Genomic DNA, 22,292 nt, shown 5'->3' on the forward strand with positions numbered 1-22,292 from the left:
GAATAGATATAGGAGGGAGACGGGCAACTTAAAACCCTAAGAGCTCACCCTATCTCTGCAAAATCAACAAAGCATGATCTCAACTCAGCGTCGGCAACTAGTACTCGAGCCTGTACCAAAAAGGTATAGAAGTGTAGTATGAGAAACAAAATAGTGGGTACTCAGTAGGCGCCATCGACTGACTGAGCTAAACTATGATATAAAGTAAGAAAATATCTCTAAATCAAGTTACAGAATTGAACTTGAATAATCTTTATCATCATTGTATACAATCAATAATATAACTAGAAGAAAATTATGACATATCCATTAATCATGCACCAATACCATTATATAATATAAAAGTACATCATCTAAAGCATAAAGCACCACTAATACAACCACAATAACAATAAGACCGAGAAGATATGCAACATTAATTAAAGCATAAGAGAACTCACCATAGTGTACCATTCCACCAGGAAGTACACAAGTAACAATAAAGTAAATAACTCATCATAGCATCCCACACCACCGGAGAGTGAATGAAAGGATCAAACCATTAAGTAAATACACATGAAACCAACTCATCAATATCCAAGGTTCACCACTTTTCATGTCCATGGTTTCCATAATTCCCATCAAAGGTCATGTACCAAAAGTCATAATCCTCATCAATTACCACAATTAAAATAACATACACCAAGGTAATCACAACCATAGTCATATAGCTATTTAGAAATCACTGATATCAATACACTATATCTAGTCATTATTAACTAACCAATACTTATTATTAAGCTACTAGGTTCTATTCATTATATAATCTCCAGTCATTAGCCTAACCAATTCTTTATATAATTCTCCTTCATAAAATAGCAACTAATCATTATTCACCAAATAGCCAACCTCCTTACCTAGTCAAGATGTACAACTAAACCATAATCACCATTTAACTAAAGTACACTTCTAGTTATCACAGGTACACTAGTCATTATATAGGAAGAGGATAAATTTTATCAACACACTTATCTATCTAGTAACCAACGCCACCTACTAGTTAGCACCACATATCTCTATGTCCTTATTTAAGGAACCAACAGTATTGCATAAGATACATCAATATCACTAATCATCAATAATGTTAAGTCTATTATCATGATTAGCAATTTTACAACCATAATTAATAGTTACCACATTATAATTAAACAAGGTCCACCAACTAGTGTTCTAGTCTTCTAGCTATCAAGTAATGTAACCACTTTATATGGATAGAACTAGTTATCACATAACTCATTTTACTAGGTGTAATTCCATTATTTATCCATTTATTCAAGACAAATATAACTAATAGGTGAATCCTTACTTCTACACATGATTATACCTACCAATTAGCATTAACTCAATATTTGGCATATTCTACTTCTATTTACTAATTTGGATTAACAAGAGCCACATTACTTAACAAGTGATTAATGGTAAAGAATTATAGACAACTTTCCAAGGAAAACAACATATTCTTAATACACATACGGGCATAATTATACAAGAATATAACCATACATATACATATCTATCTATATATGCTTACCATACATAGCATCACCATAATGTCAATATATCCTCTGGATTTATCAGGCAACCATCATCGTAACATTTATACCTCTTCTAGATTTATCAGACATTATCATAGCATATTCTAGGCATTCAACGCTTATATAAGTCTCTAACGAAGTTACATAGTTCAATCTTAAGGCTAGATAAGGTTCGCTTCTAATGTCCCAATTTATCTTTTTAAGTGTTACTTCTACCCAAAATTAGTCCAAGTTATCTAAATCATATCTCAAAGGCTTATCAATCAATGCTAATTCTATAGGACTATTCCTCCTCAAGTATTACTCTTAAGTCATCCAAACCTCTAAGCCCAATGCCACACCTACGCATATCTAGTTCAACCTATTCTTAGGATAAGTGAACAAGTCACCTTTGTCTAATTATATCAACTAGAGCATTCTCATGCTATCCGTGAGATAACAAGTTCAACTAACAAAGGTTCTAAACTATGGGCCAATTATCACACTTAATTTGTTCAAAAGCCTAAGTGATTCAACTAAACCCAAACACTACCATAGACTATTTTAATATCTAAGACCTGGACCAATCTTATCAAGATATCAAAGTCATACAAAAATAAAGCTCAGTCAAACTACAAGTAAGCCTAGCCTACCTTAAATCCAAATATAGCTCATAAACCAACAATCTTTGATTTTCCTTTCCTCTAAGCTTCCTTAATTAGCCACACTATCAAAAACATAATCTAAGAATTATTATAAGAATGTCAACACCCACATTGCACTAATGTGCTTCAGGTCCAAAATGACACCAAAACAACCCCAAGTGGTCCTATATACAGAAAATGAGTTTCTGATACGAAACTAATGTTCAAATACCATTAGAGATTTATAACCCTCTATAATTTGGTCCAAAACAACCATATTTATTGCTAAAATTAAGCCTCAAGCTATTAGAGGTTTTAGGTCTATTATTTCAAAAATATAACACTAAAATTAAAGTAATCTTACCTTAGATTCGATGTTAACCATGAATATGTAAGTTTTTTAAGCTCCCAATCAATATCCAACATACCCTATAAGGACTACTCTCGCCATTAAGGTTTTTGAGGCTCAAAAAATGAATAAATGGCTAATTTTTAACCAAGGAGAGCCTTTTAAATGGCCCATCCCAGGCCCTCAAGAGCGGTTATTGTGGACACACACTAACCACAATTACGGTCATCGAGATCACACTAAGTCCCACACAATTGCAGTACTTGCTGCACTGAGAGACTGCTGAAACTTGGAATTTGATTCCATGTTTAGTCTGAGGCCTTAGGATGTATTTAGAGCTCAATATGAGCAAAAACGATATGTAACCATACTAATTTTGATGTTTTGATGCATTGGCAAAGTCAAATTTTCCATCTGATATTATTTTACAAAATTTTTCACTCCATGTCTATTTGGAACCAGCGAAGACTTCTAAATAGGAAAATAGTTCTAGAAACTAAACAAAATGTCCGATAACTATGCTATAGGTTCTAAAATGTCACAATTTACTTAGGGCAGCTATGGAAAATCTCTAACATCAAAGATAAATAGAATCCAAAGTAATGACTTAAAGGGTCATTACATTCCCTTCGGGGAAGCTTCTTCAAGAGGCCAAGCTATCAAAAATACATTCTACATATCATTACGAGAATATCTATATCCATATTGGACCATTGTGCTCGAGTCTAAAAATGACACCAAAAATCTCAAGTGGGTCCCACATACGTAAAACATATTTCTGAGATCAACCCAATGTTCATACACTATTAGGGAATCATAACCCTTAAGAATTAAGTACAAACCATGCTTATTTGGGCTAAAATCAAGCCCTCAAGTGATTTAGGGTTTGGGCCAAAAATTCAAGAAATTAAAGCATAAAAATAAAGGATTAAAACCTTAAATACATTGTTAATCATGAAAATATATGTTATTAAAACTTCTAACTCACTCCCAAGAATTAATTTAAGGTTAACATGCTACTATAGGGTTTCTAGAGCTCAAAGAGAAGTGAAAGATGGCCAAATCTGAACCAAGGTGGCTATTTATAACACCTCCAGGTATAGAGGTACCACGTTCGTGCTGCATAAGGTTGTGATCGTGCTCATGCAATCAGCATAACACTGGCTACAATCTCTATGGCCCCTGTTCAACAAGGTCAAAACTTGTTTTTAATCTTCAAAACTCATTTAGACTCTAATTTTTGCAAATGAACCATGTAAACCCACTAAATCCAATAATTTAGATGCATTTTTAGAGTTAGATTTTCCATTGAAGGTTGTTTAGGCCACTTGAGGGCCACATGCCCATATCTTCCAATTTTTTACTTTCTGACCAACGGATCAAAATGAGTTCGGGTGTAGTAGGACCTGAACCAAGGGTCTACCTAGCTCCAAATTATTAATTTTAGAGCTACTGGCATAGTTGGAATTTTTATCCAAGATCATTTTACTGAGGTTTTACCTTGGTGACCATTTGGAACCGGCAAAAACTTCTAATAGGAAATTAGTTCTAAAAAAAATGAACTATCTGGTAACCAAACTATCAATTCCAGCAAGTCATAATTAACTTGGGATAGCTATGGAAAATCTCTAGAAGTAATAATAAGTGAGATTATGGAAAATGACCTGAAAGATCATTATATTCATAGAATATTTCTTTGATTTCACTCTTTTGCAAATGGCGAGGACACATGTTACTGCTACACGAAATAAAGATTTAGAGATCGAGCCTAAGTATCCTACTCTTATTTTTGGATAACCTAAAGGTCATGGACGATCGCGTGATGTTTCCCCATCTAAGGGTCAGGAAAGGCCGCCTTTCCCAGGTCTTATTCTTAATCTTAACCAAGAGATTCTACCACCCAACCAATGGTGGGCTAGGGAATAGCCCAGGCTCTACTAGAGTTTATTCCTCTTTAGTGCTCAGAGATTAATTAGTTCAGCTTTTGGGTTTAGTTGGTGGTGTGTCATTTGATGATACACAGTCTACGAATTAGAGTGGTACTAAGGCGGGGGCACAATACGTAGCTGTAGCTCCTAGAGTTGAGGTTCCTCTATCATCGAGTTAATCAGTTGGTAGGTTCCTGCTAGGTAGCAGGCGTGGTCAGTTATATGCAGTACCTGCTAGACCTAAGGTTGAGTCTTTGAATGTTGTTTTTACAGGTATAATTTTGGTGAGTCGCCAGTTGGCCTTACTTTATTTGATATGAGATCCACTTATTCTTATATTTTGGCTTATTATGCACCACTATTGGAGTTGTCTTGTTATTATTATCTACGCTACTATGCATATCTACTCTCAAAGATGACTCTTTAGTAGTGGATTGGGTTATAAGATGATGTGTTGTGATTGTTACTGGTGTTGATACTTATAATGATCTTATTATTCTAGATATAGTGGATTTTGATATGATTTTAGGCATGGACTGGCTATTCCACTATCATGAAATCATGGATTATTTTGTCAAGATCATTACCTTAGCCGTGCTCATTATACCCCAGTTGTATGGCAGGGAGCTATTTGCTGGGAGATGATGCAAATTATTTCTTATATATGTGCTAGGAGATTTATTTTTAGGGGTTGTGAGTCTTATCTCGCTTTTATCTATGATTCTAGTGCGGAGAGTTTGTCACTAACTTTGTTCCTGTAGTTTGAGAGTTTCCTATGAGTTCCTCACCGGCCTGCCTCGTATTTCCCCTATTTATGAGATTGAGTTTGCTATTGATATAAAGCCTAGCACCCAATTTATTTTTATGGCACCTTATCATATGACTTATGCCGAGTTTAAGAAAATGAATTCTCAACTTTAGGATCTTCTTGGTAAGGGTTTTATTAGACTGAGTGTGTCCCCTTGGCAAGATTCTGTATTGTTTGTGAAGAAGAAAAATGGCTCCGCGCATACGTGTATTGATTATAGGCAACTTAATAAGGTGACGGTGAAAAATCATTATCCTATGCCTCATATTAATGATTTGTTTGACCAATTTATGGGTGTGATGGAATTTTCTAAGATTGATTTGAGATTTGGCTACCATCAATTGAAGATTTAGGCTAAAGATATCTTGAATACAATCTTTAGGACCCGTTATGGTCATTATGAGTTCCTAGTGATGTCTTTTGGGTTAACTAATGCCCTAGCTGCATTCATGGATTTGATGAACTGAGTGTTTAGGCCATATTTGGATTCTTTTGTGATTGTGTTCATTGACAAAATCCTTGTGCATTTAAGGAGTAGAGAGGAGCATGTTCAGTATTTCAGGATTGTGCTCCAGACTTTAAGAGACTGTGTGCTTTTCACCAAGTTCTTAAAGTATGAGTTTTGGCTTGAGTCAGTGGCATTCCTTGGACATGTGGTGTCTAAAGATGGTATGATTATAGCCCTAGCTAAGATTGAGGAGATCTGTGGCTGGGCTAGACCTATATCTTCAACTGAGGTTCATAGCTTCATTTGTTTAGCTGGTTATTATAGATGATTCGTTGAGGGTTTTGCCACTATTTTAGCCCCTATGACTAGATTGAATTGGAAAGAGGTTCCTTTACAATTGTTCGAGGAGTACGAGTCAAGTTTGGAAACTCAAGGATTTTCTCACTTCGGCTCTTGTTTTAGCTCTTCCTATTGAGAGAAGGGATTCACCTTATTTTGTAATGATTTCAATGTTAGTTTGGGTTGTGTATTGATGCATCAGGGTCATATCATTACTTATGCTTCTAGATAACTTAAGGTGTACAAGCGTAACTACCCCACTTATGACTTATAGTTAGCAGCAGTAGTTTTTGCGCTTAAGATTTGGAGTTATTATCCTTATGTTGTACATTGTGATACTATCACTGATCATCGCAGTCTTCAGCATCTTATAACCTATAGGGAGCTTAATGTAAGACAGCATAAATGGATGGAGTTGCTTAAGGATTATGATATTTTGATCTTGTATCATCTGAGAAAGGAAAATATGGTAGCAAATGCCTTGAGTTGGGAGATAGTGAGTATGGTTAGCTTGGATTGTATTTTAATTTCTCAAAAGTAATTAGCACGGGACATTTAGTCCTTAGCCAAATTGATGGTTTTCCTTTATATATCAAACCCTAGAAGGATTTTTATTAGTGTTAATATGAGGTCTTCATTATTTGAGAAGATTCGAGATTGTCAGTTTGAGGATAGTAAGCTTTGATTCCATATGACCAGGTGTTGAGTAGTGAGTCCAAGAGGAACACCATAGATTCTAAGTGTGTTTTGATATTTGATGGTTGTATTTGTGTTTTGAGGATCGATGACTTGATTTAGTTGATTTTTCATGAGGCTCACAGATTTAGATATTCCATCTATTTGGGCACAGCCAATATGTATAGAGATTTGAGATAATATTTTTGGTGGAGTGGTATAAAGAGAGATATGGCAGACTATTTAACTCGTTGCCTATGTTGTTAGTAGGTAAAGGTCGAGCATCAGCGACCTACTGGATTAACTTAGAGGTTGCCCATTCCCGAGTGGAAATGAGAATAGATTACCATGGATTTTGTTAATGGTTTGCCTCTTACTTCCCGTGGTTATGATGGTATTTGGGTCATTGTAGATCATTTGACCAATTCAGCATATTTTATTCCTATTCAGATGTCCTTCAGTCCTGAGAGATTGGCCCATATCTATGTTCAGGAGATAGTTCATTTGCATGGTATGCCCATTTCTATTATTTTGAACTGTTGTTCAAAGTTCACTTTGACATTTTTGAGAGCATTTCAGGTGGAGTTGGGCACTCAGGTGGTAGTACCACTTTCCATCCACAGACAGTTGGTTAGTTAGAGCGGATTATTCAAGTTCTTGAGGACATGCACTGAGCTTGTGTTATGGATTTCGGAGGCCAATTGGAGCAGCACTTAGCCTTGGTATAGTTTGTATGTAATAAAAACTATCATTCAAGTTTTGAGATGGCACCTTTTGAGGATTTGTAAGGTAGGAGATGTCGTTCCCTAATTGGATGGTTTAAGACTTCTGAGGTCAAGCCCCCTGGTAGTGATTTTCTTCAGGAGTCATTGAATATAGTTAGGGTGATCCAAGATAGGTTGAGAATAGCTTAGAGTAGGAAGAAGGCCTATGCAGACCCTAGACACCGTTCCTTGTGGTTTGGAGTTAGTGGTTGAGTATTCCTCTATGTATTACCCATGAAGGGTGTGATGAGGTTCGAAAGGCAGGGAAAGCTCAGGCATAGATTTATTAGACCATTCAAAATTCTCTATGTAATTGGTGAGGTTGCTTATGAGTTAGATTTAACTCCAGATTTTGTCATTGTTCATCCAAATTTCTATGTCTCTATGTTGTGGTGATATTTTCCCCATCCTTCTCATGTTCTTAGATGAGACTTAGTCCAATTGAACGAGCATTCAACCTTCGTGGAGAAGTTGGTGCTCATTTTAGCTAGTGATGTTAGGCGGTTGCACACTACGGAGATTCCTGAAGTTAAGGTTCAGTGGAGGCATCGCCCAGTAGAGTAACCCACCTGGGAGATCAAGAGCAAAATGCAGACCTAGCATCCACACCTATTTAAGACTGTAGGTACATACTAATCCTTAACTTTTACAGATAAATGTTCCTTTAGTAGTGGATATTATAATGACCCTTCTGGTCATTTTTCATATTTCTACTTATTTTCTCCATTAGAATTTTTCCATAGCTAACCCAAGTCATTTATGACTTACTGGAGCTGACAATTCAGTTACCAAGCATTTCATTTGGTTTTTAGAGCCAATTCCTATTTTAAAATCTTTATAGGTTCCAAATGGCCACTGGGTAAAAACTTTAGTAAAACAACCTCTTATACAAATTTTAACTGTGCCATTAGCTCTGGAATGTCGATTTTTGGCTAGGTAAATCTTTAGTTGAGACACCCGATCTCATTTCAACCTATTGGTCAAAAAGTTAACGAAATAAAATATGAGTGTGGGACCCATATTTGGTTAAAATGACCTAGGAATGAAATTATGAGTGTGCCATCGCATCTGAAATGTTGATTTTGGTATGGTTATGTTATTCTTTTATGTATATGGGATTCCAGATAAATCTTGAGGGCTTAATGAAAAATTTAAAGATTTTTCAAGTTTCAGCAATCATCTGGTGCAGCTAGAATCGCAAGCCAAGGGCCTCAATTGTGGTACCCTTGGCAGACAAAGTAGTTTTATTGTGGAGGAAGTGTTACAATCGCAACTCACCAGTGCAGCTCCAAAGTGTTGCGATACAGAAGGGAGTGTTGTGATCGCAGCATCTGATTTTAATGTCGTGAATTGCGATCACAGGTCTGGGTCCACCATAGCATGACTCGAGTACCTAGTATGGATATAAATAGACCCCAAATGTCGAAAATTCTTCCAATTCTCATCCTTTTCTTGAGAGCATAAACCCTAAAATGTGATTGCTTAAAACTGAGACATGTGGCTGACTTGGATCTTGATTAACATTTATTTTCGCGATTATCTTCAGATTTGAGGTAAGAATTCACCCTTTTCTTGATGAAATTTCTTAATTTCTAGCTCAAAACACCAAAACCTTTAGGGCTTGATTTTAGCCCCAATTTAGCTTATCTTAACCCATTTTTTAGGATAATGATTCCTTGAGCTTGTAAGACTGTTGGGTTGTTTTTGAAAATATTATTTTCATAAATGGGACCTGCATAAGATTTTTGTGTTATTTTTGAATTTGAATTACAATGGTATAATATAGGTATCATTATTCTTGTGTATGGTGAGCTTATGATGAGCTACTAAATTATTTTATTGTTTTGACTATTGTTTGGGCTACTGGATATATTATTGAATAAGCCCTTGATTATCACATTTTCTAAGCCATAAATTATGCTATTGATTGAGCCAATGAATGAGCTTTTAATTACACTAGAAATCATGATCATCGATAAATCAGCATTTACACTTTTGTTCATGCTAGAGGACATGCTTATTGACTACATTGGTGATTATAACATTGATTATGATATGAATAAGCTATAGTTTATGATATGGATTAGGTATTGACTATGCTAATGATGATCCCTTAATTAGGCTCTTTATAAGTTATCACCTATGTTTTGATAAAGCACATTGATATGTTACGAATTACACTAAAGATCATACTTATTAATTATATTAGCGATCATGTCATTGATTATACCAAAGATTTGATGTATTTACTTTATTGGAAACCATGCTATTGGTTGTGCTAGAATTCACGATTTCAATTATGATTATTGATCATGTTAATATATTATGTCCATAGTTATGTTGTTAAATACTCTCAAGATTATGCTTTTGGCCATATTGATGATGATTAGGATGATATACCGAGCAAGGTCAGAGGATGATTATGATGATATATATTTGGCTCAATTTCAGAAGATAATGATGATGTTGATTATATCTGATTCAATTTTGGGAGCGATTATAATGATATATATATATACCTGACAAGGTTGGAGGATGATTATGATGATATGTTAATACCCGACAATGCTTGAGGGTGTTTATGATGATATATTGATACTCGATAAGGCCAAAGGATAATTATGATGATATATTGATACCTGATAAGGCCGGAGGATGATTATATTGATGTTCCTATATGCACATCTACCGGTTCAAGTTCAGCTCTGTTATTCCCTAGGTATGTATATGTATATATCCTTATACATAGTAGGGTATGATATTGATATCAAGGATGCTGGTTATATCCCAAAGGTGGTGAAAAGGATAATTAGTAGACTTGTTAGGATTAGTAATAATTGTTGATTAGTGATAAAAGATTATAAAGTGGTATAGTTGATGATTAGTGATGAATAAGGATTAGTGGTGGATATTGTTTAAGTGACTAATCATGACTAGTTGATAAATGAGGATTTATTGTTAAAGGATGATTAGTTAATAAATGATGTTAGTTGATAAATGATGGTTTTCTAATAAAATGATAATTAGTGGATATGTGGGTAATAGTTACTAAATGATGACTAGAGGTTATATGATGACTAGTAATCGAATGGATTAGTTAATAAGAGATGGTTAGCTAATAGATGGTGGCTAGTGAGTAACTATGATAAGGTTGTTCAATAATAGTAATATTTTGGAATATTGGTACATTATCATATGTTAGTAAATGACATATTGATGATAAATTGTGCAATGTTTGTTAAATGACGAGTTGGTTAGTTGTAACAATGAATGGTTTCTTTATTCTATCTTTGAGTATTCTCTCCAGGCATATGGGAGTCTATGATGAGTTATTTACTTTCCGCACCAATAGGCATATGGGAGCCAATTTTGTATTTTGTGATTACTTGGGTGATGCTTTGTGATGCGTTATTATTTCAATGCATTTACTTATATTTCACGGAGATGTGGGCATGTATTGATGCCTTGTGTCATATTATTATTCTGATTAAATTACTTATAATGTACAACAGTATTGAAAATGATTCGGGTTCATTTCTGTACCTTAACTTAGTAATGTTATCTTGCATTTATCATACTTATATTCTGATTTAGCTCAGTCAGCCGATGATGCCTACTGATTACCCATTGGTTTAGTACTCATACTATACTTTTTTTACCTTTTTGTTGTAGATCCGAGTACTAGATGTCATCGTTGATCGTTGATCGTGTTGATTTTTTTAAAGATAGGGTGAGCGCTTGGATTTGGAGTCACCTATTTCCTTCTATCTTTATATATTCAATATTTTGTTATCGAAACAGATGTTGTTGACTATTCTAGGTCTTTAAGTTTTAATAATATTAGATGCTCTTGTACTAGCCCTACCAGATCGTGGGATGGTTTCTTGTATTGACTATTTTATCTATTTTGAACTCTCTACTTATTTATAAGTATGTTGTTCATTTTTGTCTATGATTGGGCATTTTCCACCAAGTTAACCCATTGCATTTATCTTCGAGTTACGGTTTGGTTTAACTACTAGAGGGATAGAGTAAGTGTCATCATGACTCATAAATCGACTCGTGACATCTTCCTACTTGCTTGCTCTGCAATTCCTCTCTCATTAAGGCCTTTATCAAGATTCACAAAATCATTACCAAGAGACTAACCACGCAAAGATAATTTCCATAATATGAGCATCAAATTTTGGATTTGCTATAGTGCACTAGGTAAACCACCATTTTTCCTTGTATTTAGATAGGCTGAAATTTGGCCCAGTTGCATTTCAAGTAGCTTGATTGAGGTCGAATGTGAGGTGACTATTTTATTGAGTTAAAAAAACTCTCCCTGTATCTCCTTAGCATTTGGTAACTCTGCTCAACCCCCATAAGAATATGAGCAAGCATGCCCTCTTTCTTATAACTTTGGGGGACCACGGTGTTAGAGTTTTTTCCATTTTACCTATTATGTAGAGTTATGTATTGATCATGATTATGGTCTTTATCTATGCAATCTCGATCCCTTTATCTTTCCTTGTCCCTCCAATCTCTATCATGATTGCAATCCCTCCAATCTGTATCACTTTTCTTCCACCCTTGATTACCCTTTTGCCTTTGATAGGTAGGTCAAGAACCCCCCATTTGGTCTGATAAGAAATGGATCTATTTATCAAGTTACTCCACATTATTATCCTCATATATTTAGTTCCTTTTGAAGCTAAGGTGCTGACTGCTTTTAGAGTTGGACTCATAACATATTTTGTTAGGAGACCTAATTGCATAATTACTTTGTTCAAGTTTTGTCTCTCTCCTCATCCTTTATCCTTTGTTCTTGGCTCAAATAAGATAAGAAGGGAGCCCTACGGCCACTTTAGTATCTCGTGTGTGCCATGCTATACTTTGTTTCATCATTTGATCTAATAATCCCAAGGCAAACACTAGCCACTTTGTCTGCAACCGCCTTGTTCAATTGATCCAAATCCCTATAGAATATTTGAAGTAGCATTTTATTTTGTAACTCATGGTTAGGTCAATGTATCAATTTCTTCTTGAACCTTAGCCATGCTTCAAGCAACGGTTCACCACTAGCTTTTAGAAATTTTGTAATCTCGTCTATAAATTATAAAATACCAGATAGAGGGAAAATTGATTAAGAAAGTCTTTCATTAATTCCACCAAATATGTAATCGAGCACTCAGGCAATTAACACAACCACATTAACTCTTCACCTGTTAGAGAAAATTGGAACAACCTTAAATGGATAGACTCTTGTGGAATGTTAACAATGTTGAATGGGTCCCAACATCTATAAAAAAGTTCAAATGAATGTTCGCATTCTCATGAGCTTGTCCTCAAAATAGTCTCCTAATTTGGAGTAGGTGAAGGACAACACTTGTGATGTAGAAGACCGTATTACTGACCACTGGTTGGATACGAATTGCAATTGTGCTTTTTGACATCTCTTAAATAATCTTTGTCCTCAAGATGCCCATCAAAGGTTGTGATATCTCAACCATGTTAACTCATATTTTATTGTTGGTAAATGTTATCACCTACAAATGTCAAAAATAACAAATAAAGTAAAGTTCTCATCATGGCTAACAAAAGTAATTTCTAGCACTATAATGAATGAATGCTACATCAGATTCTCTGATAACGAAGCCATTTTGATAGAACTCAAGATACACCTCAAACTTTATATGGTTGTTGTCAATATAATATTTATCCAGTCTGAAGTCAGGATCGACTCAACAGGAAATGAAGGTGAAAGATTTACTTTCGAGTGTCATAAGTGACTAAGTGTTTACTCGTAATGCTCAAAACAAATATAGTAAAGTAAAATGAGGGAGTAATTCAAATGTTGTTGTATTTAGTTTGTCAAATGCACATTTAGTTTGCATTAGTGAGTTTGAGAATTTGTAATCAAGAGTTAAAAATACTTTGGGTTATGCTTTCATGGGAGTGAGTACATGCATGGGTCAGTAAATATGTGGTGTAGCTCAATTAATCGATATGGGTAGGGTAGGTCCTAGGTTTTAATGCCAATATTTTAATAAAATATTAAATATCACAAGTGGATTCTTTTAAACATCTCACAGGTGGTACGTCTTAACCAACCTATGACCGTGATTTAGCAATCTTATGTTTAACAGCTACTATTAAATTATGGATATCATGTAAAAGTTTACCACTACTCCTCACCCTTATCCCCTTTGTTAAGGATGATAAGGGACCTAGGGTTAACTAAAGTTTGCAACCTCTAATTGTAAGTTATAACAAAGAGTAAGGTCAAACCCATAAAAAATAATTAGTTAAGGATGCAAATAAATAGCACCCATCCAATTATCATTACACATTCATACATAACCCAGGAAAGACATTTAGCAGCTCACAGTAAGAGATAAGAGAAATATACTCATATCTTCATTTAGATCAGCCATGGAATCAAAATAATCCAAGAAAATCTCGAATTCAAAGTTAAAACTCAACAAAAATAGGTAAACTCTACTCTATGGTTTCGATTCAAGTTCTCAGATCTCAAAATTAACAAGAATCCAGTTCCAAGCTGCTAAAAGGGATTAAAAAGCTTCAGCAAAAAGGGATTTCAAAATTAAAAAAATGGCATCATGTTAAAATTGGTAGAATAAAGGACCTTCATTGAACACTTTGATGATATGCCTAAGTTCCTTGAATCAGTGATTTTGCATTAAACTTTAGGTTCAAGGGTTGGCTTCTGGAACCTTTGGCGATATAGCTTGCCTTCGCTGATCAATTCAGTGATACGCCAAATAACACACCTTTATCACTGATAGTTCAAACTGGACCTAGGTCAAAATATTAGAGTTGGCAATAGACAATTGTCTTTTAGAGATGTGTGGGTCCTTTTGGCAATCTACCAAATGTTTCGATCGATTCTCTTTGCATTTTTAGCTCCAATCTTTTCCTTTTTTGCTTTTTTCACTCTTTCACCCTGTTTTTGGACTTAACCCCAAAATTGAACCAAATTAATATTAAATCTCATTCAAATTGACATTAAGGACTTGATTTCCTATAATTTTTAAGACAAATGAGTCGCAATTTACAAACTCATCAACGCCTCCAACTTTAATATTTGTTTGTATTCAAGTAAATCAAGGCACACACAACAAAATCACAATGCCTACAGTAGGACGAAAGGGGATCTTAGAAACATGCTTCTTTTATGAAACCATTTTTCCCATATGGTTATGAAAATATGGCACAAGTCTCATCGATCGAACACTCAATTTGTGAACCGCTAGCCTCAAATATTGATTAAATTTTATCAAATCAAGTACATGCTCATAGTCTCCAATAAGGATTAAAGAATTCTCAAGTGATACAATCAAGTGTCGTCACACAACAAGTCGCTTCCCTTAAGAAACTATCAAAATTAAAACATTTGAGAACCCTAATCTTTAATATCACATTGCTCAATTTTTAAAATTTGAGAAGTTATTTTTGGGATATTCAAAAGGTGATTTTTACTGATTTTTAAGGATTCTTCTTTGCGTATGATTCTTTCAATGTATTTAGAAATTCTCCAATTTTTATTTATGATTTCACCTTTAAATCTTAGTTATTAAATTTGGACATTTAGTGATTTTGAGACTAAACCTATGAAATGGTATTTTGATGATTTTAAGATCGATTTTAACTCTATTTGTAATGAAATTTCATATCTTAGTTTCTTAACAAATGAATAGTGTGATTTTAAAGTAAAATTCTAATTTATCTTTTGCAGGCTCGGGGTTAATATTTTGGACGTGTAATGAAAGCATACAATATAGGTGTTTATGATTTTATTATCTCATATAGAATACGTATTTGATTAGATTAATATTATTTGAAAGATCTATGGAAAAGTAAATTTACCGTTTTACTTCTTAGACTTCCTTTAAGGTAAGTTGAAACTTTATTTTACTCCTTTTTGAATTATTTATGTGTGAGATGATTGTTGAAAGGAGTAATAGTGATATAAGAATATCGTACGGGTGAGATGATAATCATCTATATGGATACTGGTATTATGTGAAGGATAAAAATAATTAATTGACTTGATTAGATTAATTCTATGAAAGATAATATGTGTATTTTGACATGATCAAAGTTTGAAATGAATTTTTCTCATTGATTATGACTCTTATATATGCTAAGAACATGATAAATGAATTAGCAATCTATTGATTGATGACATGATTTTCCTGATAGGTAAGACTTATGATTTCTATTTGTCATGTACTATTTATAATTAAATGGCATCCATATATTTAATTGTTGTGACATCTATTTTCATGTATCTAAAATATTTAGTTTCATTTCGATGTAAGGGTTATAGAATACAATTGAGATGCAGTGCTTTATTTTATATTCTTCTTTGATGACTCATGGGAAGGATCTAGATTGATTTACCTCTAAGGGATAAAAGGGGCAGGAACCAGAGGGTATATATGGACCTCTCAAGTCCCTCATGAGTCCCAACTAACTATATAGGCTATTAGTTGTATATAAGGTTTTTTGGCCAGGTACATGTACATGCATCATATGCATATATCTCATCATCTTAATTGACTTGACATGCTCTAATCTTTGATACTTAAAAGGTTGATTAAGTGGAGTATTTACTAATTTAGATTTGAGGGAACATAAGGACCATATGTACTAAGTTACTTCCTAGTTGTTACTGATATTAACTGTTAGACTATAAGTGGCTTTTCTAATTGATAGATGTGTTTGGATAGTATTAGATAAGGGTTTTTGGATGGTTCTCATCATTACTTTGAACAGAATCAATCGATAATGTTGATGAGTATTTATGGACTAGTACTCATGTTTGTTTATTTATGCACCTTACATGTAGGTACTGAGTCAGTTGCCCCTGGTTCTTGATTCAATGCATGTATCCGAGATTGTTATTCTCAGAATCCAGATGTAGTTGTTTGACTCATTGTGGATTGAAGGACCCCCCTTATCCTTTACTTCATGTCTTATTTTCTTTCTTTAAGATAGTTTCCTTTTCAGGAAATGTATTGTCCTCTTTTAGAGTCTTATACTAGTGACACTAAATTTTGAGAGAGTCTTATATTTTCTCCTCTTGTTTTTCCTTGATGATACCTATGGTGAGATTGCTCATGATTTTTTCTATTTTGATGATTATATTTTGTCAACTTTTTCTTATATTGTAGTTGGCAGCGTTGACTTACCTATTGGGGATAGACTCCATCACAACTTTGAGTTTAGGGTGTGATATCACCATTCTTAGGGCATCATTATCAAATATTAGGATTTATCACCAAATGGAGGGATTCAACCACTACTAATCTTCACTCGTTCAATTATTAAGTTGGATAAATATTAGGACCAATCATAGTATAACAATATTAAACGAGTAATATACCATTAAGACATGGATTTCTAAGTAATCTCAAAACAGTATGATTTAATAAACACTAGAAAACTGACAGACATTATTCAAGACTTTAAACAAAAAAAAATAACAACAATTCTTGTAGATTCTTTTAAGAGAAAGTCATATATACAAACAAAGAGATAAACTCTCAAAATCCAGAGGAATATGAGTCAACATAGAATCATAATCTTCACTTCTATCTGTTCTTGAATTCAGGTTCTTCCTATAACCTCACACATAGTACTTAACATGCATTAATTTATTTTTGATGTACTTTTCACATTTAAAATTGATATTCAAGAACCTCCTTTGTCCCCAAAATTCAAAGCATGAAAAAGAGAAAGACTGAAAGAATGTAATGACCCACTAGATAATAGTTAGTCTAGGACAGGTTTGATATTATGAGTCATATGAGAGATAAGACCATTTGCTTTTCTAGCAGACTCAAAAGAAAACTTTATAGAAGGAAGGTTGTTCACCAAAATTTGAAACCCAATAGTCATCAACGATCCACTACAAAACTCAATATCATTATTTTTAAAAATTCCATTGCAGTTACTAGCTCCAAAATAATCTTGAAATAATTTAGGAACTATTGCAATTCCATAAGGCAAGAAATCTATAAAAGAAGAGTCCCCTCCATTCTCCACCATATTCATTTCTAGAGGATCAATTTCTACATACACTAAAAGGAATTCAGTTGCATTCATACAAGTGTCATGCAATATCATCATGTTATTTTTATTAGCATTAGTAGAATTTCCCTAGAAGTCCAAATCAAAAGAAAGGATTATGAATATAAGTGATTAGCTAAAAGGGCTAATATTCTCATGATTTTTTGAAAACAATAATAATTAATCACTCGCTTTAGCACTAAAAATATAAGTACTATTGTCATGATTTTTACCCTTGAAAATCTGAACTATCTGTTAAATGGGACCACTATTAGATAAGACATCCCATTGGATCCTCATTTTTTCATTCTTGGGAAATTCAAACAATGTTGTTGTTTCAATGGTAATCAGTTGGTCTTTATGGCGATCAAAACTACACCAATAGGTTCACCATGGTCACCAATATTCTTCCTCATCATCAACTTTGCATCTTTTCCAGTTGCAAATTGAATTATTTTTCACTCTTGAGTGGGTGCACAAATCATCATGCCAAAGTCGTAAGTCATACATTGAGACAACATTTCTATACTTCTCTTAGCATTGTAACAAACTATCACAAATAAAACTTCATTAGTATTTAAGAAAATTATATCAATATTTAGAAGTGTACAAAATGATATAATAATAGGACCTGCATGATCCCTTGTGGGGTCAATAAATGATTTCATCGTTAACGAGAACTCAGATTGCCTTTGTAAACTGGCCATCCACCTTTGTACACCAAATTTCAAGCCAGTTTTTATCAAAGGACGATATAATGGATGTACAAGTTTTTCATTATAGTTCATATACTCGATCCAAGTAACCTGAAAATATTATACTAATTTTGTAAAATCAATAATTAGGAAAGCATGATCATAAATAAAATATTAAACTAATTATAAATTAAACTAGAATGATTATTATTGAAGACATCTTAGGAAACACAATAACAAAATTGATGATTCAATCTCAAGAAATATAATTAGAAAAGTTCAATAGTAATCTTATCAATATATATGTGAGGAGGAAGTGTGTAAAGTATTTGTATCCTTACATGAAGGCACGATTCGAGGGCAAGAAGGTAGAGAAAGACTATAGATAATATTTTAACAAAAAGAAGCAATACATTGGTGTGTCTGGAAATATTAATTTTAATGAATTTGAAAATTAGCATAAGAAAATTGAACAATAAAAGCTTGATTTCAAGGTTTAAAGGTTAAGCATAACAGAAAAATTTAATTTTTTCACCAAAAAAATAGTGTATATTCCATACAAATACTAAATATTTGTATTCATAAAAGTTAGAAGTAAGTCTATCTATATTATTTTATGTAAAATAACATATAAGCCTGATAAGATAGTTGATCAATATAATTAGTATATGTTGATCATGAAGATTAAAGCATAGATACACAATTCAAGAATGGCGTGGACTCACAATCATCTATCATGGAAATGAAAGAAAGAGATATCAATGTGTACCTTATACATCAGAAATGAAAATATAAAATATTTATCTTAATACAAAATTCATAAATTTATCAAATCAAGCTATAGAATACACTGACATATGTCTTTTCTAATTAAAAGTAGGCTAATCACGTAAACATAAAAAACACAAAATTGAAATTAGATTATAGTGTATTTCACAAATGATAGAACCATCTTCAAACATAAAATACCTGTAAAAGGTCTGAATTATCAGAATTCAACTGCAAAAGTACTCAAATGGATCCATCTAAAAATTTGTCATGATAAAAAAGTTAAAACTAGAAGCAATTTTAGAAGAATCAACATTATAAAAGACTTAATATAACATGAACTGGCAGTATCTACCCAGAAAGGAGAAAAATACTATAAAAACTAGATAGGCCTTACTTTAAAAAATTAAATTAAATTAGATCAACAACAACATATTCAGTGTCGTTTCATAAAATAGGGTCAGAAGTAGAGCGTGTGCAAATTTTACCACTACTATACAATAGAGTCATCTTCCAATAGTTCGTTGGCTCAAGCAAAAAAAAGGGGTTAAAGTAGTATACAAAGAGAAATAATTAAAATGAAAATAATCATGGCAAATACTATAAAAAATCTAACAAATTAATTTATACAGTAGTCACAGCAGGATACAATGATGATCAAAGTATAAAATCACAACTAATTACTAATATTAAAGGAAAAGAAACAATAAGTGAATTAAAACTCATATAATATAGAATAGTAAGGAAGAATAAGCGAGACAATGCTCAACTATATAGCTAACCTTCTATCCTAATATGTGTCAGTTGAATTCATATCATGTCTTATCTAATTACATATTACCAATACTTTTTCGACCTACCTCTATCCCTCTTTAAATCATCAATAGACAATTTCTCACACCTATGAACTGTGTATCCTTGCTTCTCATCTACACAAGTCCAAATCATCTAAACCTCATTTTTCACATTATGTTCGCAATTAAGGTCACTTTTACTTTGTCATGAATAATCTCATTCCTAATTTTATTTCTCCCAATATGTTCACACATCAATCTCAGCATAATCTCATTCCTGGACATTCTCTATACAATATAGTTGGTGTAACCACCACTCTATAGAACCTATCTTTAAGTTTGAGTGGCACTTTTTTACTACGCAAGATTTTAGATGCAAATCTCTATTTCATCTACCCTGCACCTATATGATATGGGATATCACCATTATTTTGGCGCATTTGTCATAATACTTGAAACTTTTTACTTTCTGAATGTTCTAAGTATCAAGCATCATTTTTGCGTCAGCCTTAGATGCTACATCAGTGAACTTGCACTCCAAGTATTTTATCATGACACCTAGCCTAAACTTTTTAGACTTAAAGATCTGTCTTCAAACCTATAACTAAGTATTAACTCCATCTCGAAGATCATCAGTTAGAACTATGTTATCCATAAATAACGTCAAATAACATACACTTTATAAATATTATAGAGGTTTCAGAGTATAAAAAAAGAACAAATAATTAAAATTGAATTTTTTTGAAATAACTATTAGTCATAGCTCGCACAATACAACCAGAATGCATCCTACTGTAATTCTCAATTTTACATTGTTGTGAACCTTCTTGGATTATGTCAAAAGAAACATCACCGATAGCCCAGATATCTTCAACATGTTGTTGGCAAAAGTGGAGAAATTTTATTTCATGGACAGGAACCAAATTAGAATAATTTGTAATTCAGCTTTAATTTGTAAATAAATACTTTCAAATTTTTAGTGGTGGAAATAACATAATAAATAAGGTCTTTCAATGAAATTATGAGTGATAAAAATTATCGATAATAGAGTACCGCCCCTGCTTCTATCTATGTCAGTGTAAATCACATCAAATATAGACTTTTTTTCTAATAAGGCATGAGAACATATCCATCCACCGACTCTATATATAGAAAAGTACATTACATGAAAAGAAATACTCGTATGAAATAACTGGTCAATAGAAATTTAAACTCTATTAATTAAAAATTATGCAATGGATAATCATACTAAAGTAATAATAAAATAAATACATTAGATATAGTAAAACTGCAAACGAAACTAAATATAAAAGAAAAAAATAAAAGCAACAATTATTTAGGCTAAAGAAAAGTGCGATAAATGGATAAAAACTGAAAAAACAAAATTCAGGATGAAACCTGCGTACCTTATCCATCAATGCCTCCATCAAAGTCAAATTGTTGTTAATCACTATGCCAGATACCCTTGTGGCTTCTGTTTTCAAATGTGGGGATTTCATTTTCATAAATGGTATAATAAATTTAGAATATTCTTGAAGATTCAAAGTTTCTCCACCTCCATCTAAGCTTCTGACCTAAAGAGGTTCACTAATCTCAACTAGCTTAAGCAGTCCATTCAGGGCAGCAAAACCAAAATACATTAACATTAACTTATCATATCACTATAAAAAATGGATCAAATTGTGGGGGTTAATTTTAAGGTTTGCGGGATTTTTAAACCCCTAAAAAATGCAATCCCAGTGGTTTCCCAAACCCCCCACAATACGAGCTGTCACAAACAAGTTCCAGCAATTTTTTTCGACCTCCATAATTAATTTACGGGAGTTATTTTGCGGTGGTTGACTCCCGTTACTCTAAATTTAATTCTTTTTATAATAAATTTTTATTTAAAAATTACGGGGGTTTAAAACCTCCGTAATTTTTTTATTTTTTAAATTTAGTAGGGCCCATATATTTTCAATAACTAATTATAGATTCTAATTTTAGCTTAAATTTAATTGTTCCTTTAGGCATAACCTACAATCCAATATTTGTTCAATTCATATATCATTAATACAACATGAGTAATTAAACATTGTAATTGACAAGCATATCAAAAATACATTGAATATTAAACTTCAAAATTAAATTTTCAACATTAACATCTTCAAATTCTAAATTTTCAACATTAACTAGTATCTTCAAACTCCAAAATCAAATTTAAATACAAAACCTTCAATATTCTAAGATTCACTCCAACCACACAATTACATCATCATAATTAAATTTCTAAGACAAATGCAACGAAATGAAAGAATATCATGATCAGGATCATTATCATCATGTGATCTCCTTGCATCCATGAGTCAAATGGATCCACTAGCCGCATTACTTGGCTACATAAAAATACAAAGTATAAAAATTAATCGATAAACTTTCAGTCCTTATAACTCATGTACAAATATTTT

The 22,292-nt window shown here is 33.0% G+C and overlaps 1 non-coding gene across 1 annotated transcript; it reads left to right on the plus strand.

Moving 5' to 3' along the window:
• The first annotated feature begins 12,502 nt into the window (after positions 1–12,502).
• On the plus strand, positions 12,503–12,608 carry LOC124899879. Its single transcript, XR_007057442.1, has one exon. It is a non-coding gene; the product is annotated as a small nucleolar RNA R71 (small nucleolar RNA).
• The last annotated feature ends 9,684 nt before the right edge of the window (positions 12,609–22,292 follow it).

The sequence above is a fragment of the Capsicum annuum genome, chromosome 6 (genome assembly GCF_002878395.1).
Source record: "Capsicum annuum cultivar UCD-10X-F1 chromosome 6, UCD10Xv1.1, whole genome shotgun sequence".
NCBI lineage: Eukaryota > Viridiplantae > Streptophyta > Magnoliopsida > Solanales > Solanaceae > Capsicum > Capsicum annuum.